Source organism: Cyprinus carpio, chromosome A20 (assembly GCF_018340385.1).
Source record: "Cyprinus carpio isolate SPL01 chromosome A20, ASM1834038v1, whole genome shotgun sequence".
Lineage (NCBI taxonomy): Eukaryota > Metazoa > Chordata > Actinopteri > Cypriniformes > Cyprinidae > Cyprinus > Cyprinus carpio.
Genome location: NC_056591.1, coordinates 17,201,416 through 17,227,668, shown reverse-complemented (window position 1 = coordinate 17,227,668; position 26,253 = coordinate 17,201,416). Strand labels below are relative to the sequence as shown.

The following is a 26,253-nucleotide window of genomic DNA, read 5'->3' as shown; positions in this document are numbered from 1 at the left end:
ATAAGAACTCTCTTTCAGCCTTCTTTGTGCTTTCACTCGCTCCCTTTTTTCTCAATACATAAATCTCAAGCTGTGCATTCCTCTCTTTTTCTTCCACTTGATTCAGTTCTGTTCCATTCATTGTGCTATATTTGCCTGACTGTTTTCCCCATAGTATTGCCAAAGCCTTCAGCCAATACAACAACAGTACAAAACAAAGTTATATAAAGAAACAAAGCTACTGATGTGCAACTAATGAATCATATTTTTCAATAAATGTTCTTGTCAATGAATCCTGAAAATTTCAAAATGCCACGAGCGATATATAAGATATATATATATCTTCTTTTTTTCTTTTTTTTATTTCTGACCAGATTTCTGAAGGAATATGTGACACTTAAAAATGGCTGCAAAAAATTACAGTAACAAATTACATTTAAAAAATAGATGTTCTAAATTTGAGTAATATTTCACAATATTACTGTTTTTACTGTATTTGTGATAAAAAAAAAATGCAGCCTTGACTTTTTTTCAAAAACATTAAAAACACTACAGCTGGGCTACAGAAATATTCTATAGAGAAGCACTTGTTCTGGTTCTAAATAGCTTGCAGAAAATACCAAACATGTGACTTGATTCCAGAAATATTGCAAAGGGAAATTGTGGCGTTTATCTCTGTCCTGCTAAAATAGCTTAGCAACATGATTTTAAAACCAGCTACTTTGGGGTTTGGGTACAGTTCTGTGTAAAACGAAATAACACTTGGATGTAAATGTGATACTCCTTCTCATGTTTTCTTGATAGAGCCGCAGCAGAAATGCTGATGGTCTAAAAAGCAGACTGCAGGCCTCATGTTGCTGAAGCCACAGATGCAGAATGTGTTTAACAGGCCTACTAGCTTTACTATTCGTAGCAATTGTATTGCTCAACTCCAGAAAGACAGTCTTTTTTTATATCACTTATCCCAGCATGCCTCTTGTTTCAACCTGGGTAGGCACAACTTACACCCCTGGGTCATGTTCTTGGCCATTACGTGTGTGAGGAAATCTATTAAAAAATTGTAGAAGAGTTGCCTGTCCCCATGCAAGCATTACTAACTTTTATGACCTGCTCTTTTTCTGTCATTCTCACTCACAGGCGATCCATTCTGTGGCCTGGCACCATGAGGGGAAGCAGTTTATCTGTAGTCACTCAGACGGCACACTGACCATATGGAATATAAAGTCCCCAGCCAAGCCTGCACAGACAATCACGCCACACGGTTAGTGATCTTTCTCTCTTTCTGGCTCAAACACACAAACTCATTTTTCTTCAAATGTATTTTTCGTCAGGGAAAATATTGCTAAATGAATTGCTCTTATGTCTATTTCACAAGGTTGTATGACACCTCTCTCAAAGACTTGTTAATTCAGGATTGTAATTTTTTTTCTCCCCCTCCTTCACAAAGAAGCTTAAAACAATCACCTCCCCTTCCCTGATTTCCATTTCAAGTGAAGCTTTAATTTTCATTTTCATTTTGTTCCTCCATGGAGACCGCCTGTATTGTGGTCTTTAGTGATGAGTGAGGTAAGGTCATGCTCATCCCATTGGTGCACATCCTTGCCCGTTCTATTAAAGATACTCTACTCCGGTCCTCTCTTGATACAAGAACCCCTCTCAGCCTCAGCCTGCCTCCATGAGAGGAGAACATCAGACAGCCAGATCTACAAAGAAACAAAAATAATTGGGAAAAGCCATAAAATATTGTCAGAAGCCTGCTGAACAAAATAATATTTAGTATTTTCAATTCATATGCATTAGTAGGCCCTATTTAGGGAGGATTTAGCCCCGCTGTCTTTTATCTCAGCCACACTAAAAATCTGAGACTAATCTGCTCCATTTTTCTCTTAAGCAGATGCAGTTTTTTCTTATTTTAATTTTTATGTATATTTAAATATATAAATAATAGCATAATTATTTAAGTTAATTAATTAATTAATTAAATTAGTTAATAAAATATTTTAAATGCAATATTTGAACTATTTGCACATAAGGCAAGAACTATTCTTCTGAGCCCAACTAAAGACCCAAATCCTAGAATCACCATTTCAACTGAAGATTTTTTGGGACGTTTACAGTTTTAGGATTGTCGTTCAACAAACTGCTTTGGAGGAGAAGTAAATTACATAAATCAGTTTGTTTCACAGTGAACATTACCTTTTGTTATGAAAGTACTTGCATAGTTCTTCTATGATACAATTTTTGCCTGTGGGAGAGGTGAAAATGAAAATGAAAGTGACATGTAGCCAAGTATGGTGACCCATACTCGGAATTAGTGCTTTGCATTTAACCCATCCAAGTGCACACACACACACACACACCGGAGCAGTGGGCAGCCATATTACTGCGGTGCCTGGGGAGCAGTTGGGGGTTTGGTGCCTTGCTCAAGGGTCTTACCTTAGTCATGGTATTGAGGGTGGAAGAGAGCGCTGGTTATTCACTCCCCCAACCAACAATTCGTGCCGGACCTGAGACTCGAACCTGCAATCCTCAGATTACAAGTCTGCCTCTCTAACCATTAGGCCATGACTGCCCCCAGTTCATGTATTTCAATCAGAAATACATGAATGGTTTCATGCTCATCAGGTGATTTCATGGGGTCTTTAGAAAGTTTGGGACAGAGCCAGAAAAGGAAGTTAGGAAACTCTCTGAATGAGTCCGATTCTGTTTCAGGAAAGCAGCCTAAAGATGGAAAAAAGCCAGAGCCTTGCAAACCCATTCTTAAAGTAGAGTACAAGACCACTAGAGCAGGGTAAGTACACACCTGCAGCAATACATCTTTACTTTTCCTGTTACAAAAACAATCTTAGACCATCATGAATGGTGGTCCAGGCTGGTTTTTGCTAGTTTGTGCTGTTCAAGCTGATAACCAGCAAACCAGCATAACCAGTGTTCATAAGTTAAACCTTTCCAGCTAATCTTTTTGATGTTTTTAAATAAATGTGGAGTTGAAAAATGGAGTCCAGAAGTCTGAGATCACATTGAAATATGGGATTAAAATGAATTTCAAGCTCAAAAAGTTACAATGTAAAATAAATAACAAGTACTTAAGATTCTGCATGATTTCTAGGTCACAACCAAATAAACAAACTTGTGGAGTTCATGCAGCTCAAATGCTTCTTTCATTAAAAGAAAAGACATTCTAAAAGACATTCAGTTCAGCTTCTTCTTACTATAAGATAATATAATAATATAATTTGAGAAAAATACAAGCACAAACTTTCCAAATTTTGAAGCTCACTGTACTGTATATGTTTGTGTTCTGAACAGGGATCCATTTATGATCTTCTCTGGTGGTTTGTCATATGACACTGTTGGTCGACGACCATGCTTGACAGTCATGCATGGAAAGAGCACGGCAGTATTGGAGATGGATTATTCCATTGTAGATTTCCTTACCCTCTGTGAAACGCCATATCCTAATGGTACGTGGGTCAATTTACTCATTAACAGCACCTGCACTGTCCAGTATTGTTGCAATAAGTACTTTTATCTCATGCCACTTCCTCTCTTTTCTTTTTTTTTTTTTTTTTTTTTTTTGCTGACATTTGAACCTTTGTATTGTTGGGTTGTTCTATTCTTTCATGTTCTTTGTAGATGAGCTTGAGCTCTCCCAGTGGGACTGCTGCCTAGTAATTACATTTTACATCTCTTTTTTTTAAAGCTCCCTCTATTCATAACATCCAGTTCTGTGACTGCATTCGTTTATTATTGCCGTACCCATTTGAATAATTTATCACTTGGGTGGCTATTTATGAATAGTAAGCATTTTCTTTTCTCTCTGCAGGCAGCTGTAGCAAAGGCTGATAGGACTTTAGTTTGTTAATAGTATGTCAATAGTTTGCTGGTGTGAAAAAGAAAACATTAAATGTACTTATTACATGGCTCTTTGAAATACTTGATTCCAGCTGACTGTACTTTATCCCTTACATATCACTTATCACTTCTCATATCACTTCTGTAGTTTGGGCATGGTACTGGTTTAAAAAAACAATCATTTTTTTTTGTGATTCACCTTGCTTTTACATAGATAATCATGCAGTTGTTCTTGCGTAAACACAGTGTCTGTGTTCTTATATCTGTATTAGAGGCTTAACCGTTTTGTTTAGAGTTTGCATTAAGCTAAACTGAGAAGCAGTGAAGAATGCGGGAGGAATGGGAACAGTGTTTGCACTGCTGCTTGCATAACAGTGCCTGGCTCTTTATGCTGATTAAGCTATATTTGAAATGAGACGTCTTTGGCTCTGACTCATTATTGAGACATTCGTGAGGCTCAAACTTATGCAGTGATGTCTCCACTCATAACTTTAATGGAATAAATATGATCCACATTTTATTACAAGTGTGGGTTTCAAAACAGGTGAACAGATGAATTTTATGAAATTAATTTTGTCACATGATCCTTCAGAAATCAGTCAGGTATGCTGATTTGGTGCTAAAGAAACATTTCTTATTATTATTAATGATGAAAACTTTTGCATGCAACTTTTGCTGCTTAATATTAAGGAAACGGTGGTACTTTTTATTAGGATTTAACAGCATTTGTTTGAAATAGAAATCTTTTGTAACATAAATGTCTTTACTTTAATTTTTGATTAATTCAATATCCCTTTGCTAAATAAAAGTATTAATTTCTTTAAAAAAACAACATCTAAATAAGTAGTGTTAAACGGTATGTGTACTGTATATGTAAAAATATGTAGCAATTTATTCATGATTTTACCCATCCTGTTTTCATTTCTCTGCAGATTTTCAGGAACCATATGCTGTAGTGGTCCTCCTCGAAAAGGATTTAGTTGTTATTGACCTTGCACAAAATGGGTATGTATCGCCCACAGCATTTGCGTCATATTGTGACTAACATGTTTGACTCTATCACACTTTTCCACCACAGTGTCAATCTGATTTTTTTAACCTGTGGTGTTTTTCAGTTACCCTATCTTTGAAAATCCTTATCCCATGATGATTCATGAGTCTCCTGTGACGTGTTGTGAGTACTTAGCCGACTGTCCTGTGGACCTCATACCTGCACTTTACTCTGTCGGGTCTCGCCAGAAACGACAGGGCTACAGCAAAAAGGTACAACAGCATGCACACACTCATTCAAAGGTGCTAATCGGTTAATGATGTCTTTTAAGTTAAAACGTCCTGCCTACACACATATACCCCCCTTGGCTTTTGAGTGAGTAGATTGCAGTCCCTGGTGAATCATCCCGTTGCCCTATGCCTGCGTGACATCAGGACCTCATTGTGCAGCACATTTTGTCCTCAGACTGTGTGGGTCAGAGTCACAGACAGGGGTATTTATGGGGATGAAAGAAAGCATGACCTCTCAGCCAAGACTGGAGTGCGGTGTGTTAGTTGTAGGACTGTCTCCCACAGGGAGCAGGTTAACTCAGACGGCCCACTTTGAATCACAGCACTTCTGAATACCTTTGAATAAACTGCTTCAGCTTCCACGCCTCGTGAGGAAATGTTTTCCTGTAGAGCCTCGCCAGCCATTTAATAAAGGTTCCACCCACATTGCAGAAATGTTTTGTGGCTGCCAGTGCCAGCCACCGTCATTATATTAAGAGTATGCTTACTAAAACTTACAAATTGACTGATTTCGTTTGATTAAGTTTACCAGGAATGCTCACACGCTTTAGGGCAATATCTACTAAATTTCCTCTATTCTCATATGTCAAGAAATGTCGGATTCATGCGGTTAGCTTTCGTGGATTTAAGTGCTTTTCTGTGGTTCTGTTGTTCATCACAGGAATGGCCTATCAGTGGCGGAAACTGGGGCCTGGGCACACAAAGCTACCCTGAAATAATAATAACTGGGTAAGAATGTGTGTGTGTATGCTCTGTTCCGTCTCTTTCGCCATTTGTAGTTCTGCTGAAGTGGCAAAAAATGGGGAAAAAGACTTAAATAAAAAGGCAGGGTATAAGAAGAGGGAGGAGGAGTGCAGAAGAGAGGGTAATGAGCAGGACAAGATGGTAGCGAAAGGGAAGTATGACAAAAAAGTAAGCATTTTCTGATGTACAGCCCATGGGATGACAGAACCCTTTTTTCTTTTTTTTTTTTGCTGTTTTGGTGGGTTTGACAGCAGTGGGAAGAGCACTTCCTCTCATCTCTTGACTAGCTTTTATCTGACATAGCACCTTAGCTTACCTCAGTGGTTTGTTTGAATACATGTGGTAATGGGAAAGTGCCAGTGAGTTTATGTGTGCTTGTGTACGAAAATGTAGGAGACAGTTGAAATTTAAAAGATTCTCTGCTCTGCTTGCAGGCATGCAGATGGTTCAGTGAAGTTCTGGGATGCTTCAGCAAGTGAGTACCGAGCCTTCCTGACTTCATATTCACCCCATTTACCACTTGTGTGCAGCATTATAGTTCCATTTACCACAATGTGTGGTATAATAGTTTTTCAAAGCTCATAAACTTGCTTCAAACACATTTGCATTACATATTGAATTTGGCAAAAGTTTCATATCATATCAGATTTCATATCAGATTTTTGTCATTCCTGGGACATGAAACCATGACCTTGGTATTGCTATCGACATGCGCTGCTATTTTGGCTACAGCAAACACTGTAGACCAAGATGGTTCAATCATATTACTGTGAATGGGAAGTGCAACACCCAATATGGCGGAATTAGTCAGGAGGACCCAGTTGCGATTTGGGAAAGTCATCACATCACCAATTAGCAAAACTGAAGCTCTGGTTCCTATGGAAAGTTGCAAATGTGACCACCAAGTTAACTAATTTTCTTTGAAAGGGACTTTGTCTACAGTTACAGTCACATTTGACTAACCGTTAAATATCTAATAAAAAACTGTATTCTGCTTACCACTGTTGGAGTATAACTTGACATCAGACATCATTTACCTTAACAATAAGGTCAATTTCCATGATTTATGACCCAACTGGAGACTGACCTTTTAATGTCACACACAAAAAACTCCCCAGATCCCACAGGCTTTGTCTAACCTTGTGCACCGCTGAGAGAGACCAGTGTGGTGAGCGTGTTACCTGTACATGTCGTTTCACCTTGTTTAAACTGTGAGCTTGACAGACTACAGTTCCCACTGTTCCTGTACCTCCCATAGGTGCTAAAGGACATATCATAATATTAAAAATACCACAAAGGTTGCAAACCCCTCACACAAGCACTTGTTTAACATTCAAATGGGTTTTCCTAATGGTAGAAAATAATTAAAAACCAAAGTGGCCCTCATTTTTTAAATATAAAGCTAATTAGACTGGACTTTTTAATCCTGCTAAGACAGAGTGGTTAATCTTTTGCCATTTAATATTTTTTTTGCTTTGGCTGAACTCAACAAATTGAGTCAGTGGATTAGAGGCCCTCAAAAATTGGACAAAAAACATTTATGCATTTGATGGCATTAAAACATTTCCCATCATTCTTTTAATCCTCTAAAGCATTAACTGTACAAATCTAGAAGTTATATGACTTCGTTCTTTGGAATACTATGGATTATGAATTGTTTATTGACAGCATTTTGTGGTCTAATAACTGCTAAACTGGTCATTATCCAAAGCAACCTATTTCCTATAAAATTTCGGTAGATTTATGTCTAAAATAATTTCAGTTAGAATTAGTTACAACATAGTATTACAATTTTGTCTGAGACCAATAAGCCAATAATTATTTTCTTGTTATGGCTGATCAACCATAAATTGCTGATAAAAAAAACAAACAAAAAAAAAACACAAAACTAAAAACAATTTTAAATTCTACAGGTGAATTTCCATTATAATGGACAGTATGAAAATGGATATTTATTTTGAGATTTGCATAAGACTACATTTTAACTTTTTCCCCCCATAATTTAACAGTTCTTAATGTTTTTAAAGACTAACTTGAACATTAAAGTGATGTTAGATGACAATATGATAAAATCTCAAATTTTGTGTCAATGACTGATTGAATGCAATTATTTTGTTCCTTTTTCCTTTGATTTCCATTTGCCATGTGTTCAGTAATGCTCCAGGTGCTGTACAAGCTGAAGACAGCAAAGGTGTTTGAGAAGGTGCGCTGTAAGGAGGAGAAACCCAGCACAGAGATTGTGGATGAGGATCCGTTTGCCATTCAGTTGATGTCTTGGTGTCCCGAGAGCCGCATGCTTTGCGTGGCTGGTGTCTCTGCCCATGTCATCATATACAGGTTCAGCAAACAGGAAATCACCACAGAAGTTGTGCAGGTAAAAATATGTTTAGACAATTATTTATTTATCTTTTAATGTAAGAATTATAATGTAAGAATTATGTAAGATTTTTTTTTTTAAATTGACTTAAAACTTTGTTTTCTTAAGTGGAATGAGTAATGCTGCCCTCACAGACACTCTGTCTCTCTCTTATTCCCGGTTTCATGTTGTTTTAGTTTCCTGACAACTGCCATGACTCATAACGTTAATAATATTATAAAATCTGTTCATTAAATGGATGTTGTTCAGCGACTTGAATGTGTTTGTGCATTTGTACGTGTATGTGCTGTCTACAGAGCCAACTAAGGATATCCGAGGAACAGTTGTTACTCAGATGCTTAACTAAATCCCTAAGCCTTTCAAAGCCGTTTTAATTAATGTTCACCACATCTAGCTGTATATTGAGCTTGAATAATTAATACAGCATTCATTTTGCACTCTCACTGTTTTTTTGCAAGCTGTACATCTGCATACTGATGCTTCCGTGACCCATAAATAAATGAGCGCTTATGGTAATGCTATTAGAAAATATATCTGTGTATAATTTGAATTTACATATTGTTTATTGTGGGAAAATATATAATGTGGTAGACTGAAGCAATTAAACAATAGTGCTTTATTAATGCTAAATCAACTTTACAATTTACATAATTTACATATTAATACATGACTCATATAACCAGGATAATAATGAATCAAATGTTTGAATACAGTCAAATTGAGGATAGAACGAATCTGATCAGTTAACAGAGGTGCATGCTCAGTGCAAATGTGGGAAAAACCATTAGTGTTACCATCGTCTGCTGACAGAACGTTCACACTTTTGTATAATGAGGGCAAATTAAACCTATTAGCACCTTTAGTCCCGTGACTCTCACACACGTAGAAACACTCACTTGGAAGAGACACGCACACCAATTAGTGTGTCTCATGTTCAGAATAGCGACACCGATGGGGATCAATTAACTCGTTTAGCTGATTCATACACATCTGTTCTCAAGCACAATTGTTTCAATTACATGTGTACATATGTGTGTGTTTTACAGTTACTGGAGGTCAGGTTACAGTATGAGCTGAATGATCTGGAGTCTCCAGAAGGGGGAGGAGATCAGACACCAGGCACCTCCCCTAGTCCACAAACCACCGCTCCTCAGACACACACCTCGACTAGCAGCAACTCATCAGATGGGATCCGAGACAACATACCCTGCCTCAAGTAATTCTGCTTTGCAAGTTATATTTTAATACACCTAACGGGGGATCCGAGAGTCTTAGACTATTTGTGTAAATGCGTTTATTTTACTTTTTTTTTTTGTCATTGCAAATTATATTATTAAAAGAACATTTTGATTACTACATTTTTTAAAAAAAGTTTTTTTTTTTTTTTTTTTTTTTTTTTTTTTAGCATTTGGTATGTTGCCTTTTGCTTTAATGACATCAGCGCTCAATCTGTATGAACTCCACAAATTTGTGATGACCAGGTGATCCAGCATGATTTAAAAAAATGATCCAAAGAGCGTCTTGTGTTTCACTGGATTGGAAACATCTGACTCTCTGTACCAAAGGAGGTCACATGATCAGTTTATTTGATTTGTGAAAACCCAACAGATAGAATGCACCACATATAAGTGTCAAGTTAAAAATAGTTCAGCTTTTACAAACACATTTCAGGGCTTGTGTGTTCTGTTCCATTCAGCTGCGCTCTCTCTGGCTGTTTCCAATGAAAGCATTTAGGAATGTAGTTGCTGCCACAGCCTGAAAGTTCATTTGCACGGTATTTATGAAAATTGGTGTCTGAAATCAGACAGCAAAGTTGCACCATGAGGCCCCTTTTTGGCATATTTTTGTATAGCTGTTACTGGATTTTACTTGTTTGAAGTATAAAAAATAAAACAGTTTTTATGATTAATCATGAATGTCACTTTCAAGTGCTTGGGTACCCATGCCCATCCCCAGTATGTAATATATCACATTATACAGTAAATGTTATACATTTTTTGGCAGGGACTGTGTATAACGCATGTTTCCTCTCTCTGTCATTCCCTCAGGGTGCGCAGCAGTCCTCTAAAGCAGTCTTCAGGGTATCAGGTGGAGCTGGTGGTACAGCTGGTGTGGGTCAGTGGAGAGCCGCCCCAGCAGATCAGCAGCTTGGCCATCAACTCCTGCTACGGCTTGTGAGTTACCTGAAGATTTGCATGGTTTTGTCAGGTGGTTCGGCCAATAAATCAAATGCTGCAGGCTGTGTCAGAAATGTTTGTGAAAGGACAATATTTGCTTTGTTCTTTTACTTGTATTAAAATATTTTTATATATTCAAATATTTATCAGGATTTTCAGTGAATAACAACATCAGTGTTGGTTTGTTCCTCACACATAATTGCCATAAGCCTTCATATAACCTATACACAATCCTTCAAAGTTTGGGGTCTGTAAGATTTTGTAATATTTTTTGAAAATACTGTTAAACAATAATATTGTGAAATACTATTACAATTAATTATACCTTTTTTTCAAATAAAATTCATTTCTGTGATGCTGAATTTTCATCGGTTGTTACTCCAGTCTTCAGTGTCACATGATTCTTCAGAAATTCTTCATATTTGGCATTTGATTTGGCACTCAAGTAAAATAAGTTTTGCTTATTATTAAATTTACATTGCTTAATTTTGGTTTTTGTGGAAACCATTTTTTTCAGGATTCACTTTGATAAATAGAATTCAAAATAGATAGTAAAATAGAATAAAGTGGACTGAATAAAATGTCATTACTGCCACTTTTGATCATTTTAATGCATCCTTACTGAATCAAATTTTTTATTTCTTTAAAGGGGTCATATGATGCGATTCCAATTTTTCCTTTCTCTTTGGAGTGTTACAAGCACTTGGTGCATTAAGAAGATCTGTAAAGTTGCAAAGACTAAAGTCTTAAATCCAAAGAGATATTCTTTATAGAGATATTCCCTTTTTTAGAACAATGAGCTTTGTAAAAATCAATGTGTTTCAGAAAGGCGGGGCATACATTAATGTACATTATATGGAAAATAATGTGTTTTTTGAACCTTAAACCGCATAAACACATTGCATTACACCAAATACACAAAATAATGTTCGTTTTAGCCATGTCATATGACCCCTTTAAAATAAAATCTTGCTGACACCAAACTTTTGAATGTTAGTGTGTATAAATTATATTAATTTTATTAAATAATTACTAAACCAGCATAAACCAAAGAATATCCTTCTAATTCGATGACAAAAGCACTTGCTGTCTTTTATGTTTGTGTGTGTCATAGGGTGGTGTTTGGCAATAGCAATGGTCTGGCAGTAGTGGATTACTTACAGAAGACTGTTCTGTTGAATCTGGGAATTATGGAATTGTATGGCTCTAATGACCCATATCAGAGACAACTGCGATCTCCCCGCAAGAGCCGACAGCCTTCTGGAGGTCTGATATGCATACAGACATGTTTTTTTAATCTATAATAGACAGAGCACATATATATGAACACAGTGAGCCTTTTAACAGCACACCATTGGCAGGAAATGCAGCAGTGTAGGGAGGGGATACAGCAGTGTGACCCCTGCTGGTGAATGGCACAATTGCAGCTAAACACATGGTAGTAGGAAAGAGATGATTGCTGGGACTTGGCAATGAACTGGTTGTTAGATTATCTAGTGTGTGCGTGTGTGTTTGTGTCGGGGGTAATGAGTGATATTTAGCGGGGGGCTGGGATCTGTCGGATATGCGCACAGGGAGAGTGCTGATCAGAGCAGCTGGGTTCAGCTCCTGTCTGCCCATCTGCCTCTCAACTCTGAGATCAGAGCAAGGGCTACACACTGCACCTCACACTAAAGAGTATAGTTAATTGTCCTGTCTACTAAAATGCATCTTAGACTACTTTTTCACAGCACACTGGCGTACACAACACATTTTCCATAGTGACATAGTTTCTCTTTCTCTCTGCAGGGCTTTGTGACATTAGCGAGGGCTCAGCCACCTCAGAGGATCGCTGCAAATCCCCCACCTCAGGTAAAACACCCCTCAGAGCATGACACAGTCCATACCGCCTCCTACCACCATCATACCGATCAGTCCTGACACTGGAGTCTGCTGAAACACAGATGTTATGAGCTCCACTGGGGGGCATTTGAGTGATTCAGTCGATTCCTCTGTTCTAGTGTTGTCAAAAGTACCGATGTCGGTACCAGTCGGTACTGAAATTTTTTAAAAATGTGTGACAATGTCAGGTTTTTCCGCTAGCATTTTGAGCGCTGTTAAGCGGATTCTTAAACAGCTCTGATTGGTTATTGTGTTCACACGCCCAACAGATATGTCTGTGATTGGCTACAATGATCAAAGCCACGTCTATCAGCTGATCTGTCTATGAGCAGATATATTAGGGAGCCGCTGATATACGCGGCTTTGAAATGCTCCTGTGTGTATCTGTGCTCGGTGAAGAGCATGAAGCAATGATCATTGTAGCCATTAAGTGCGTGAACACAATGGCCAATCAGAGGTGTTTGAGAATCCACACAACAAAGCTCAAAATGCTGGCAGGAAATGCTGGTATCGTCACATTTTTAAATTTTCAGTACTGGCTGGTACCGACATTGGAACTTTTGACAACACTACTCTAAAAGGATAGTTCACCTAAAAATGAAAATTCTGTCATTATTTACTCATTGTCATGTTGTTTCAAAGCTGTATTGACTTACTTTCTTCCTGAAAAAGAACCACAACTGTACACTGCTGTTTAAAAGTTTGGGGTCAGTAAGAATTAATACGTTTATTCAGCAAGGATGCATTAATTTGATCAAAAGTGACAGTAAAGACTTTTACATTGTTAGAAAAGATTTCTATTTTTTAAAAATTAATAATAATAATAAGAAATGTTACTTTAGCATCAAATTGGCATATTAGAAGGATTTCAAAAGGGTAATGTGACAATGAAGACTGAAGTAATGGCTGCTGAAAATTCAGCTTTGCCATCAAATTATTAATTGCATTTTTTAAATATATTAAAATAGTTAGTACAGTTATTTTACATTTCAGTAATATTTCACAATATTACTGTTTTTACTGTTTTATTTTGATCAAATAAATACAGCCATGGTGAGACATTTACGAATATTTTTAAATATTAAAAAAATATTTTGAAATCTTACTGACCTGGGTCTTCTGAAGCCTTACAGTAGTTTTGTGGGAGGCTAAAAATCAACATTTACATTATTTACTGGAAATCTTTTATTTAACTAAGCCTTATCAAATTCACAAAACCAGCCTGAATGATATGTTTACACATTAGACTGTTATTCTTTTTGACAAAACAACATGAGGGTGAGTACATAATGATTTTTGAGTGAATCTTTTGAGATATGGATTTCATAATAAATCCATATTACACCAAAAATCAATTATACACTTGTGTGCATTCATTTTGTAATTCTCTCAGTATTAAACTAGCCTCTGCTGAAAATTATTGGCAGTGTTAACAGGGCACATTGTACGCAACATCATAAAACTTTGTGTGTGTGTCTGTGGAGGAGAACAAAAGTTCACAAAGGTCACAGATGACTGATGATGGCTGGCAGTGAGATGAATGGTAATTGTGACTGACACTGTGACAAGGTGCTCACACCTGGTGGAAGAAAAGAGGTTAGATATCTGGGCTAGAAGCAAGTCATAGGTTCAACCCCCTGAAGGGCTGATCCATGACCTGAGGAGCAGCACCATTGTACCCTTCAGCAAAACTGCCTCTGTATCAAAGCATTTGCTAAAAGAAACATCCACAGCAGTCATACAGATTGGTACTGACCGTACTGGATGAATTGTTAGGAAGTGGTTTCTGAAATTATATGTGCAAAAGAGTTGAAAATGTAGCAGCTGCTTATACTCTGAGCAAGACACAGCTGTTTTTGTGGGCGGAAAGGACACATTAAATCTAAATTTACTAGACAACCAAAGCTTGTAAATGCACTGTAAAACACAGCGCTGTTAGTTGAGAGTGCTTTTAGACTGCAGTTAATGAGGTATTGATTGCTTTCAGATACTATCCCTGAACTGTGTAACCGAATTTTAATCGTAGATGTGTCACATAGAGGTTTTACATTTGTTTTAGATTCATGTTATGCAAATATAAATAACACTGTCACAGGGAAACCTTTTTTTTTTTTTTTTTTTCAGGTTCTTAACCTTTGCTTAATATCACATCTTTCTCTGGGCTGGGAAAAAAGGACATTATTTTGCCATCATTATTCAAACTTGCATTGTTTTGTGGATAGAATGCAAATATAAAATGCTAAAATATTTCAGGTTAAAACACAGATAGGACAAGGTAATCTTAAAGCATTTGCATTCTCTTTCTTTAGTTCATTTAGTGCAGCTGAAGGTGGCATGATAAGCCAAATACAACCTAAAAAACTCCTAGAAAGAGCGTGACATTCACACTTAGAGTCCGGGGCCGATCTCAAAATAGAGATAAGATTTGCTCCGAAAGGTCAGAACAGAATGAGAATGTATTTCCAAAAATGACTTAACCTTCAGTTAAAGCAAAGACCTCTGCAGCTGTTCTCTCAGCAAGTGGTTTGATCAAATATTGAAAGAATGTCCATGTAATCATTGTGCAAATAGCAGTATACACTTGCTGTAACACCACAAATAAATGCTACTGCCAAAGAAAGCCAAACCAAACGCATAACAAACAAAATAACCCAGGTCAATACATAATCTTTAACGTTATGGCTTCCCTATGCTTTACTTCCTCCCAAAAAGCGTAAAATATCTCTAACTGCTCCTATGCTTTACTTCCTCCCAAAAAGTCTTGATGTCAAACCATCAGCAATTCTACAATGGAGGAGGGAGAGGAGGTAAGGTTGGATGACGGTGTAGAAGAGGTTCCACTGGTTTTGTTCAACCACACTGTCTCTGTCTCTATGTATGAACAAAACAGAGGAAGCAGCTGTCTTTAGAAACAGTTACCTGAATAACCCTGACGGATACTACGTTAATGTAGCACGCATGTAACATGGTGAAATGTGCTTGTGGTGATTTCCTTTAGTCATTTCCCTTATACCACACTCTCTCACACACCCTCTCACATAGCCAGCCCTATAATTGTCTGTCAGTAGGAATGAAGGTTTTTCGGTTTGTTGTCTTCCTGTACTTCCTGTCACTTTGTCTGTACATCCCAGCACAGGATTAGAAAAATACACATTTATTTAGATGGATTGCAACCAGCCACGGTATTCACTTTATAAATGCTTTTGTGGAGTACTATTAGGAAACAAAACATAGCTTTGGTTAAGTGACCATTTAGTTTCCTTTAGTTGTTCTTACATAGACAAGCTGTGAAGGCTGTTTTGTTTTGTTGCTTTCTTAATGATCTGATGACTGCTGAGCTCACTACACTGCAAAAAAATAAATAAATAAATAAAAAAAAAAAAAAAAAAAAAAAAAAAAAATATATATATATATATATATATATATATATATATATAATATATATATATATATATATAAAAATCATTGTTTTTTAGGAATATTTAAACTCCCCAAATAAAATACATTTAAACTACAAAAAAAAATACAAATATAACAAAACCAAAACAAACAAAAAAAACAAAAATAAATAAATAGTAATAAATATAAAAAAAAAAATTTATATATATATATATATATATATATATATATATATATATATATATATATATAGTAAGTAAGAGCATATATATATTTAATTTTTTCTCACCACATTAGATCATTTGTTTTGTCTTTCTTTAAGCTTAATTTAAATTAAATTGGATGTTTAGTGGTCATGGTTAGTAGTGTTAAAAACATTATAATACAATCTATGAGTAAAAATAATATATACATTTATACAAATATACATTTAACATTTATATTTTGTTATATGTTTATATTTAACATTTAGTTAATAATGTTCAGTTAATCACTAAACATAAACCTTGTAAAATAAATCTAATAAAAATTTATCTAAAACTGTGATGTATATTAGAAAATGGTATTAAAATAAAAACAAAATGATTTTATGCAATTTTGTTTCTTAAGTAAATTTGTCTTATTTTAAGAATGTTTAGATATTTTAGCTGGACAAGAAATGTATAATGTCTGAGCTAAGGTTAAACAAGGTCACACGTTCATCTGCCAGCAATGTATTTATTTATGAAAGACGATAGATAAGTCAACAGATGCCTATGCAGCAGGGGTATACAAATTATACAAAATGTACAAAATCATCAATCTAAGCCGTAATGTCTACTCTGTATTCTCCTGTTTGGTGCATGCTTGATGCATGGGGTGCTGAGAATGATTGTTTTGTCTGTTCTGATGTTAATTCTTCTCCTTTCAGGGCTTTGTGTGGCCAAATTACACCCATTTACATCCCAGAATTGTTTGTCCAGCATGCAGCATTATGCAGTTTGTCTCTGACTCGCTAAAAAAATATTGCAGTGTCTCCTTTGTCCTGTTTGAAGCATTTGTGTCCCTCAGGATTATTAAAAAACCCTTTAGCTATGTTGTCTTGGTGTTTTCTCGAACACAAGTAGTTCAAGCATTGCATGGCTTTTACTGAGGCTTCAATGTGTTTGTAAAGAGAGGTGTTCTCTGTTTTCCAGCAAAGATGTCACGGAAATTAAGCTTGCCTACTGAGCTAAAGCCAGACTTAGGTAAGCCTTGACTTTGTGTTCATGCTACACAGCTTTTGAATGTGGAGTCCATCAGCACATTATCAAAAACTGTGTCCACATGCTCTTTCGCTTTGAACATCTCATGTCAGTTAGCCAAAGACTAAGGTGGCATCAGAATTCCCACACTTTCGGATTTTATACTGAGGTTCTGACATTGAAACATGAGTTATGAAATATAGTTTATCAGAAAAGGTCCATTTGAAGCTGATTTTCTTATGTATTGATTTTTGTGTTTGACATACTTATGAGTCATGACTGTATTGGTTTATCAAAAGGCTTGTGATTCTCTCCATATGTAAATGGTACACATAAGCATGGCCAAAACTACTGCATTACTTTCATGTAGTCAGGGTCCTCTGTCAGTCTTCCTAACTCTTATAACGAATAACACAAGTAAGCATTTGCTGGTATTTAATTCAGTATCAATTTCAGTTCTGTCATCAGTTTCCAGCAGGAGTGTTTTTAAGGGAATTCCCTCAAGGAGTATATTCTGGAATCGGCTGATTTGAAATGAAAATTAAATGTGTAGGGCTGATGTGAAGATCATTTTCCCCTCACATATTATTACCATATATAAACTTCGACAACAGGATATCAGATAATCGTTTTGAATAGGGAAGCTTTAAATGTACACATTTGTTCAAACATTTGAGATCAGGGATTTTATTTTATTTCATTTTATTTTATTTATACTTTTTTTCATCAAGGATGCATTTAATTGATCAAAAATTACATTAATAATGATATTTTCCAGAAAATATTAAGCAGCACAACTTTCTTTAGCACTGACAATATTAAGAAATATAACCATAATTAACCACAATTATTGGGGTTAAAGCATAAATGGCTTGTGTTGACGATACAATTTAGATACAATACAATGACCATGTATCTTTTCAAATATAATTGTCCTTAATTGCCTCTGGAAGTATTATTTTGTGTACTATATTAAAACAGAAAAATAATATAGTCTCTTCACTTCAACTGAACAGCAATACATTCACTGACAACTCATTGAAGATTTGCATTATGGCTGCTGAAAATTCAGCTTTGCCATCACAGAAAAAAATAAAATTCTAAAATGTATTAAAATAGAAAACATATATTTTAAATTGTAACAGTATTTTAAAACACAACTGATTTTACTATATTATTATTATTATTATTATTTTCAAAAACATTACAAAAATCTTACCAACATTTTGAACTGTATGTATCTTTTCAGTGAGGTAGATATAATGTTATATTAATGGAAACTACATTTTCCACATTCTTCCATTATTTTTATTTATTTATTTATTTGTTTGTTTTTAATTTCCAGACTGAACACATCTTGGATAGGATGACCAGACGTCTAGTTTTTCCCAAAATAGTCCCATTTTCAGACCCCTTTAACATCACCAGATGCAGATTTATTTTAGAATACGTACTAGTAGTAGAGCCAGTTTTCAAATAAATGGGGTCGGGAAAAATGGTCTAAAATATGTAAGTGTTCCGGGAAAATAAGGCATCTGGTCATCCCAAACTTGGGAATACCATTTGTCTCCATCACACTGGAGAGACTGCCTCATTTCCCACATCAAAGGTCATTTTCTCACCACTGAAGGATATGTTTTATCACAAAGGCAAAACATTTATTTAGATCTTAATTCTGCTCAAGGCCAAGGAACTATTTTGTTATACAGATATGTAAAAAGTAATTATGTTAATCTGTCAGTTGTCATCTCCGAGTGGGGGCTTTACCTTTTTGTGTTTTTCTCTCTACTGTCCTACTCTCTGTATGTCCCCCACGGGGTTCCATACCCAGACAACAGGGACAACTCCTTCAGCCGCTCACGGAGCTCCAGTGTGACCAGTATTGACAAGGAAGCACGGGAGGCTGTCACATCTTTCCATTTCTGTGAGACGTACAACCGCAAAGCAGATGGCGGACTTACATCTAGTCTGTGGGTTGGCACATCCTTGGGCACAGTCTTGGCAATCTCCCTCAGCATGCCCCCTGGTGGAGAGCAGAGGCTTCTGCAGCCAGTCATTGTCTCTCCTTGTGGTAAATTAGCACATTAGAGATTTAAAAGAATAGTTCAGTTGAACTATTGAAAAATGAAAATTTGCTAATAATGTACTCGGCCTAAGCCCATCCGAGATGAGATCCTTCATCGGAACATTTATGGAGAAATTTCTCACCAATGGATCCTGTGCAGTGAATGGGTGCCGTCAGAATGAGAGTCCAAATAGCTGATAAAACATCACAATAATACACAAGTAATCCACATGACTTCAGTCCATCAAATAACAATTTATTTCTTAGAAACACACAGCTTTTCACTTCACAAGACATGTGGTTTACTTATGGATTATTGTGATGATTTTATCAGCTGTTTGAACTCTTATTCTGATGGCACCCATTCACTGCACAGGATACATTGGTGAGAAAGTGATCTAATGCTAAATTTCTCCAAATCTGTTCTGATGAAGAAACAAAGTAATCTGCATCTTGGATGAAACTATTCCGTTAATTTGAAGGTTGGTTTGTTTGACTCTGACATGTCAACCCTCTCTGTACAGGTACTCTTGTCAGGTTGAAGGGTAGCATCCTCCGGATGGCTTTCCTAGATTCTACAGGGTCTCTCCTCCCTTCTGCTTTTGAGCCATGGTACGAACCCAACGCCCCGGCCAACGGAGAGGAGCGGGACAAGGTCCGTAAGAGACGGCCGGTGTCTGTGTCCCCATCCACATCCCAGGAACTGAATGAAAACCAGTATGCTGTGGTGTGCTCTGAGAAACAGGCCAAAGTCATATCCCTGCCCTCTCAGACCTGTGTATTTAAACACAACATCACCGAAACATCTTTTGTGCTGCGGGCAGATGTGGTACAGATGAACGCTGGCATTTGTTTGGCCTGCTTCTGTGCCAATGGACACATCATGACCCTCAGGTGAGAGAAGATGCCCTTAAACATAAGCCAGATGAGGGTTGATTTAAATGCATTAAAATGCATTAGTGTTGGAATGTTTAAATCCTTAAACATCTATTAATCTACCATGATTAAGAAGGGAGAACAATGGTATTGTTATTGGGTATAGTATAACATTTTTATATAATGTTATGTTTATATATTTATTTTTACACTATTAGATAACAAATTAGCAAGCTGCATATGGGAAACTTTTTCAATTTATTTAAAAAATATTATACATACACTACCTTTCAAAAGTTTGAGAATAGTACTATTTTTAATGTTTCTGAAAGATTTCACTTAATGCCCAACCAGGCTTATTTATTTATAAAAAATAAAAAATAAAGTGCAATTGGTGAAGTTGTGAAATATTGTTACAGTGTAAAATAAATGTTTCAATTCTAATATGTTTTAAATGTACTGTAATTGATTCTTTTAAATCCTTCAGAAAACATTCTAATATGCTGATTTAGGGCTCAAGAAATGTTTCTTATTTTTAATATTGAAATCAGATGTTGTGGAAACTGATCATTTTCAAAAGAACAGCATTTATTAACTTACAGACCACTGTAATGTCATTTTAAACATATTATTGTAAATATTTAATAACACAGTATATTAAATGCTACACTGTTCAAGGCTGCATGTTAGTCAGATTTTAAAGCTTTGTTTATCCGCACACACTGCCTGGTGATTGTTTCACTGATGTGAGGATTTTTTTGTAGCCTGATATTGATATACTGCAGCACATGCAGAGAAATTTGGAAACAAGGCTATTTTTAGTATACAATATTGTCGTCTTGCTCCACTGTTCAGCAAAGTCAGAGCCAGGGGGCCTGTTGCTATTGCAACACAGATCTAATCACTATATTGCTCTGTGAATCGCTTTGGCTTATAAATCTTCAGAGGAGAGAAATGCAGACAAACATCTGTATGTCTTTGTCAGTAGGAAGGTCACAGTTAGCCATCAAACATGAAGACCTTGGTTGTATTACTGCAGATATCATCTACAAATGTCCTCAATGTTTGTTTCCTGTAATTTAACGGCAAATTTTGAAGGACAAAATAAGCACTGCCACAGTCTCAGCATTGCAGCTCTTGAATAATAGAGAAGGTGAGAAATCCCAGAGCTGAAGAAATGTCTCTTTGTGTCATGCTGTTTCAGTCTGCCAGGGTTGAGACCACTGCTGGATGTAAATTACCTACCCCTGACAGATATGCGGATAGCGAGAACATTCTGCTTCACCAACCTCGGCCAGGCCTTGTACCTGACCTCCCCTACTGAGATCCAGAGGATCACCTACAGCCAGGAGGTCTGCGAGAACTTACAGGTGAGCAAATCATATTCAGGAACTGTTCTTCTAGACTCTTCTGTTGCACAGTATTTTATGACGATAATGATGATGATTGGATTGTGTAACAGGAGACGCTAGGTGAGCTGTTTACTCCAGTGGAGACACCTGAAGCTCCTAACAGAGGATTCTTTAAGGGTCTCTTTGGAGGAGGAGCACAGTCTCTAGACAGAGAAGACCTTTGTGAGTTCTATTTTATTTAATATGCTCTTTACCCTCAGATTCTTGATTGAAGTATCACAACAAAGACAGTGCGGTAGATCACAAACAGAGAATGACCATTTAGATGTGGAGAGATTGGAGCTAGTTGTCACACTTATTTACTCCTGTAAATATACTTAAAAATATAGAAATAAATAAATAAATAAAGCAAAAATAACACTGGTGACAGCTGTGACATCTAGCCTACTGGACTGTGCCTCTTTGCCATGTTAATGAGCTCTGTTCTCAAAAATGGCATCTTCATTATGTTGTTGTAACAGAGAGCTAATTTGTGTTCTGTTGTGCTGTCACCTCATTTTCAGCATTCTTTCCTCCTCTTCTTTTCACACTCTGCTTCTGTATTTGTGTTTCAGTCGGCGAGTCAGGAGCCGGAAAAGCACCACGCAGTCTCGCTCAGCACATTCCAGGTCCTGGGGGTATAGAAGGCATGAAGGGGGCAGCGTCAGGCATCGTGGGTGATCTAGCTCGAGCTCGAATAGCGTTGGATGAGAGAGGGCAAAAACTGAGCGACGTGGAAGAGCGGACGGCAGCCATGATGGCTAGTGCTGACTCATTCTCCAAACACGCTCATGAGGTATAGCGTTATCACCGCTGATGCCAATAACAGTTGAATCACTTCTTAAAAATAGCTAAACAATTATGTATTACATAAATTCATTTTATGTGCATTATAATCATTGTGGAAGTACAGCTGGCGTCTCTAACTTTGTTCTTCTTTTTACTGTCTTTGCTCCCTGTTGCAGATGATGCTAAAGTGTAAGGATAAAAAATGGTACCAGTTCTGATCTCCGCAAAAAAGCAGAGCCCAAAGGGACTCAGGAGTTCTCCTACACAGCCTTGTTCATCCATAATCCTTCTCCCACTCCCGTCTTCATCTCTCCTCTGCTGGACCAGTGGGATCGCTCGCTCTTTCCTAGCACAATGTTAAATACACTCTGCTTACCGAACTGCAGCACAGACTGAGAGCCGCTCCAATCTGAGGAATACCATACCATGATGGCGTCTACTCTTTTGTTTGTTTGTTTAATATCGCCAATCCTCTCTCATGGCGGCTGGGCTTTGCACGCCCTGAAATTCCATTTCTTCTCTCAGTCTTTGAATTGTTTTCGTGCTGTTGTTTTTTGCAATCATGTCCTGCCTCCCGCATCGGAGAACAGTAAATAGTCAAAAAAGACAGACTAAACAAAAAATACAATAACTAAACAACAAACATCATAAAAATAAAAAAAAGAGTATATATACATAATTCTATATAAATCTCCATTAAAGTCTGTAAAAATGCCATATTCACTATTGACTGTCATAAGGAAAACTGAAATACGAAGACACCAGGTGAAGCACGGGAAGAGCTCTGTTCACAGGAAATGATGTCGTAACGTCGAGGAGTCAAACCTTTCAGAAGAGAGAACATCGCCCTTCTCCAAAAATGTATTCAGTGTATTTCTGTAATTTTCCCTAAATTGCCCATTTGGTTTAATTACCATTTTAATATTATTTATTTATTTATTAAGCAACGAACTAGAAATAATCTGTAAAATCAACTGTAAATGTCTAAATATAAAATGCTTTTTGGGTGATATTTTTATGGAATTATTGTGAATATCACTACAATAATGCTTTACATTAAAGTACCATCTAGAAGGTTTATAATACGTTGACATGATCCAGAGAATGAATTGACAGATCTATGTGGTAAATAAATGAATTATGAAATAACTATTTATAAACCAACTGTGAGTGATTTAATGATGGTATTTTCATGTGATACATTATACAGATGTTTTAAACTTTCTATGAAACTCCGTGCAGGTCTGGACTGAGTTGTGAAAGAAAGTAGGCAAATACAAGGTTTAAAGTTATCCATGTTTTGTTGGGTAGACAGCCATATAGACCTCAACAGCTAGAGCATTTGTTGTGACTGAAAATTACATCACAATCTCTTCGGCGTTGACTCTGGGATTTGATTTTGTCCATTAGACCAGCTTTCTCATTCCTGCATACTGTATAGATTAAACCGCTTTAACATAGATGCTTTAGTTGAACATGTAGAGATTGTACTTTAGTAAATATTTTAGTCCACATTTCATTTGTTAAACAAAAAGCACTTACTGTACTGTTTGGAAACGGCTCTTTTCATACCTGGAAATTTGGACCGGTTTCCCAGCTCTAATCGTTGGTGACTTGAGACTTGATTATAAGTGTGAAGTAGGGCGGAACACTTTCACTGACTTGGAAACAATATTCATTGTAATTCTGAATGTCAGTATAACATGTTTCTATCTGGTTTCACACTGGTGCTTCATGTGCAATGCAATGGCACAGAGCATACTTCAAGATCATCTTCATCTGTGAAAACACCTACAATGAGTTTTACAAAACCAGATAACTAGAATTCAGAAACATTAAATACACACACACACACACACACACACACACACACACACAAATGTCTTTCTTGTCCCATTTCCCCTTGAAACCACATTTTAGTGCCATTATATTTATTTGCAAGAAGGTTTGCAAGAAATGCTGCTATATATGTTGCATTGATCACATGATCCATTGTCGTTCCAGGTACTGATTCTAACTTGACTCTCTGCCCAAAGTTTTTTTTGCCATTCTGTAAATGAAGAAGTAGTTCGACAATCTGTGAGCATAAATTGCAAGTGGTCCTGGCCATACTGACCCTAAGACAGTTGCCATATCTTTTCAAACGCCAAAGATTTTCTTTCATTGAGTTCTGTATTCCATTGACTGTTTGACAGCTGTTAGTGTCTGAAGTATCATATTCCACCAGTAACAGTGTTGAGGACTTTTCTGATGTTTTTGGCTGTGCTAGTCTGCCTTTCGTGTGTTTCGTATGCCGTACTTCAAACAATGAAAAATGGGGGGAAAAAAGAATTACAAAACAAAACGAAGCCAATCTCTCTCAGACTCTAAATGTTTCTCTGTGTCGGACTCTATATTCTCTGTAGATGTGTTTTCATGCCATGGTGTTATAGTGATTCTGAAGAATGGGTTTGTTTTTCAGTATCTCGCTCGTATGTCATCTCTCCTGATTAACTAATTAAATTATATTTGTACAATGTGTAATATTTCTCTGCAGTACTGTATTTCCCTGAATAGATATCCTTGTCATATTTTTAATCATCGATTATTAAAAATTTATTTTTATATATGCTTTGAGGAGGATGTACTTTGAGCAGCTCATTGCGCTCTGTTACTTGTCTTCATATCTTTGTTTTCTGTTGTGTGGTCTGTTTGTTCATGCCATCATTGACACAACAGGGTGATTTTTGAATGAAACATGAGTGAGCGTTTCCTTGAAATTCTTGCATACAAGTATGGTTCATTAAAAGAAATGCCATACATTTGATGATGTGTGTTCGAAAATAAATTTTTGGCCCCAACATGGTTGATAAAATTCAAAACCCAAAAATTATTTTCTAAGATGTTGGCTCATGTACTGACAAGATGATTCCAGGAAATAATTGATGTTCTAGGTTGCTATTTTGCCATTGTCAATTGATGAAGTATCCAGTCAGCTGTGTTGAACTGTAATGCTGTAAATGTCAGTAATAAGTGTTCAAACTCCAGCAGAATTTGTTGATCACAACTTCAGTTCATTCATGTCTGTTTCAGAGAGGTTTCAGACTCACTCTTGATATGAACCAGGTTGTTTGCCCTTTGTAATCTTTCATGGCTAAGGAGGAAAAAAAAGTTATTGTTACTTTCTTGGCTTTAATTTTATTTATTCATTTTGTAATGTTTCATGTTGACTTTAAGTGAACTGTTTTATTTGTCTCAGACAGAACATTCTTACCTGAAATATTAGACTTTTAACATGCAGAAGAGCCTCATTCATTTTCTGTCCTGAATATAATGGTTATCAGTGGGTTGCAGTATTTTCTCATTGTAGCCAATTTCTTGTACAGTTTTATGCAAATTTCACATGGATGTTTATGACTATCTGCTGCCACAAACAATTTAGAATTTCTGTAGATAGATTACTGTGCAATGGAAAATAAAACGATTTAAAATTCTTTCCTTTGTTGTCTGGCTCATGGTTCTAGTTATTAAATCAGAACAGTTTTTAAAAGTCTCCCATTTTATTAAACATATCAGAATTATTTTTTGTATGCTTTATAAAGACTTTAAAGAAGAGCATATCCATTTGCCTGTTGGATGTTGCAGCCTGACTACACTCACTACAGTCAATTATATGATTATCAGAATGACAAAGACCTTTGTAGCAGTTATTAATAGTTGTTACATTCTACTGATCTTTAAAGGAAAAAGAAATAAGGACATTTATTTGTCTTACTCTCGAGTATCAGTATTGGTTTAGCATCTCAAAGCGGTTCGAATATATGAAAAGGATGTTGTTATACTGTGTTAAACCACAAGGAGGGGTAGTAATACAAGGAAAAATGTTTATCAACCTGCACTGAGGCTCGACTCTGGTTATAGTAAGGAGTTCATGATGAAGGCATTAAAAATCTGATCTTATTTGAAACACAACACAATGAAAAATGTTTTGATAAAAAGCATACCCTAGGACATACACATTTTTCAGTTTGAAAAAAAAAAACAATTATAACAGCATGAATTTTGTATGAACATATAGGGAACAACTGAGGTTGATTGGGACACCTTTTTTTGCAATTTAATTGACTGAGAGTGTCCCAACCAACCTGAATCGCCTATCATTATAATATTATGAATAAGAATGTTTTCTCTAGTTGCCAGCTGCAGTATTAAAACAGGTTATTTTAGTATCATTTAT

General features: G+C 36.4%; 1 pseudogene; it reads left to right on the top strand.

Moving 5' to 3' along the window:
* Positions 1–25,510, top strand: part of LOC109052912 — an 82,000-nt pseudogene extending 56,490 nt beyond the window's left edge.
* Positions 25,511–26,253: the final 743 nt, after the last annotated feature.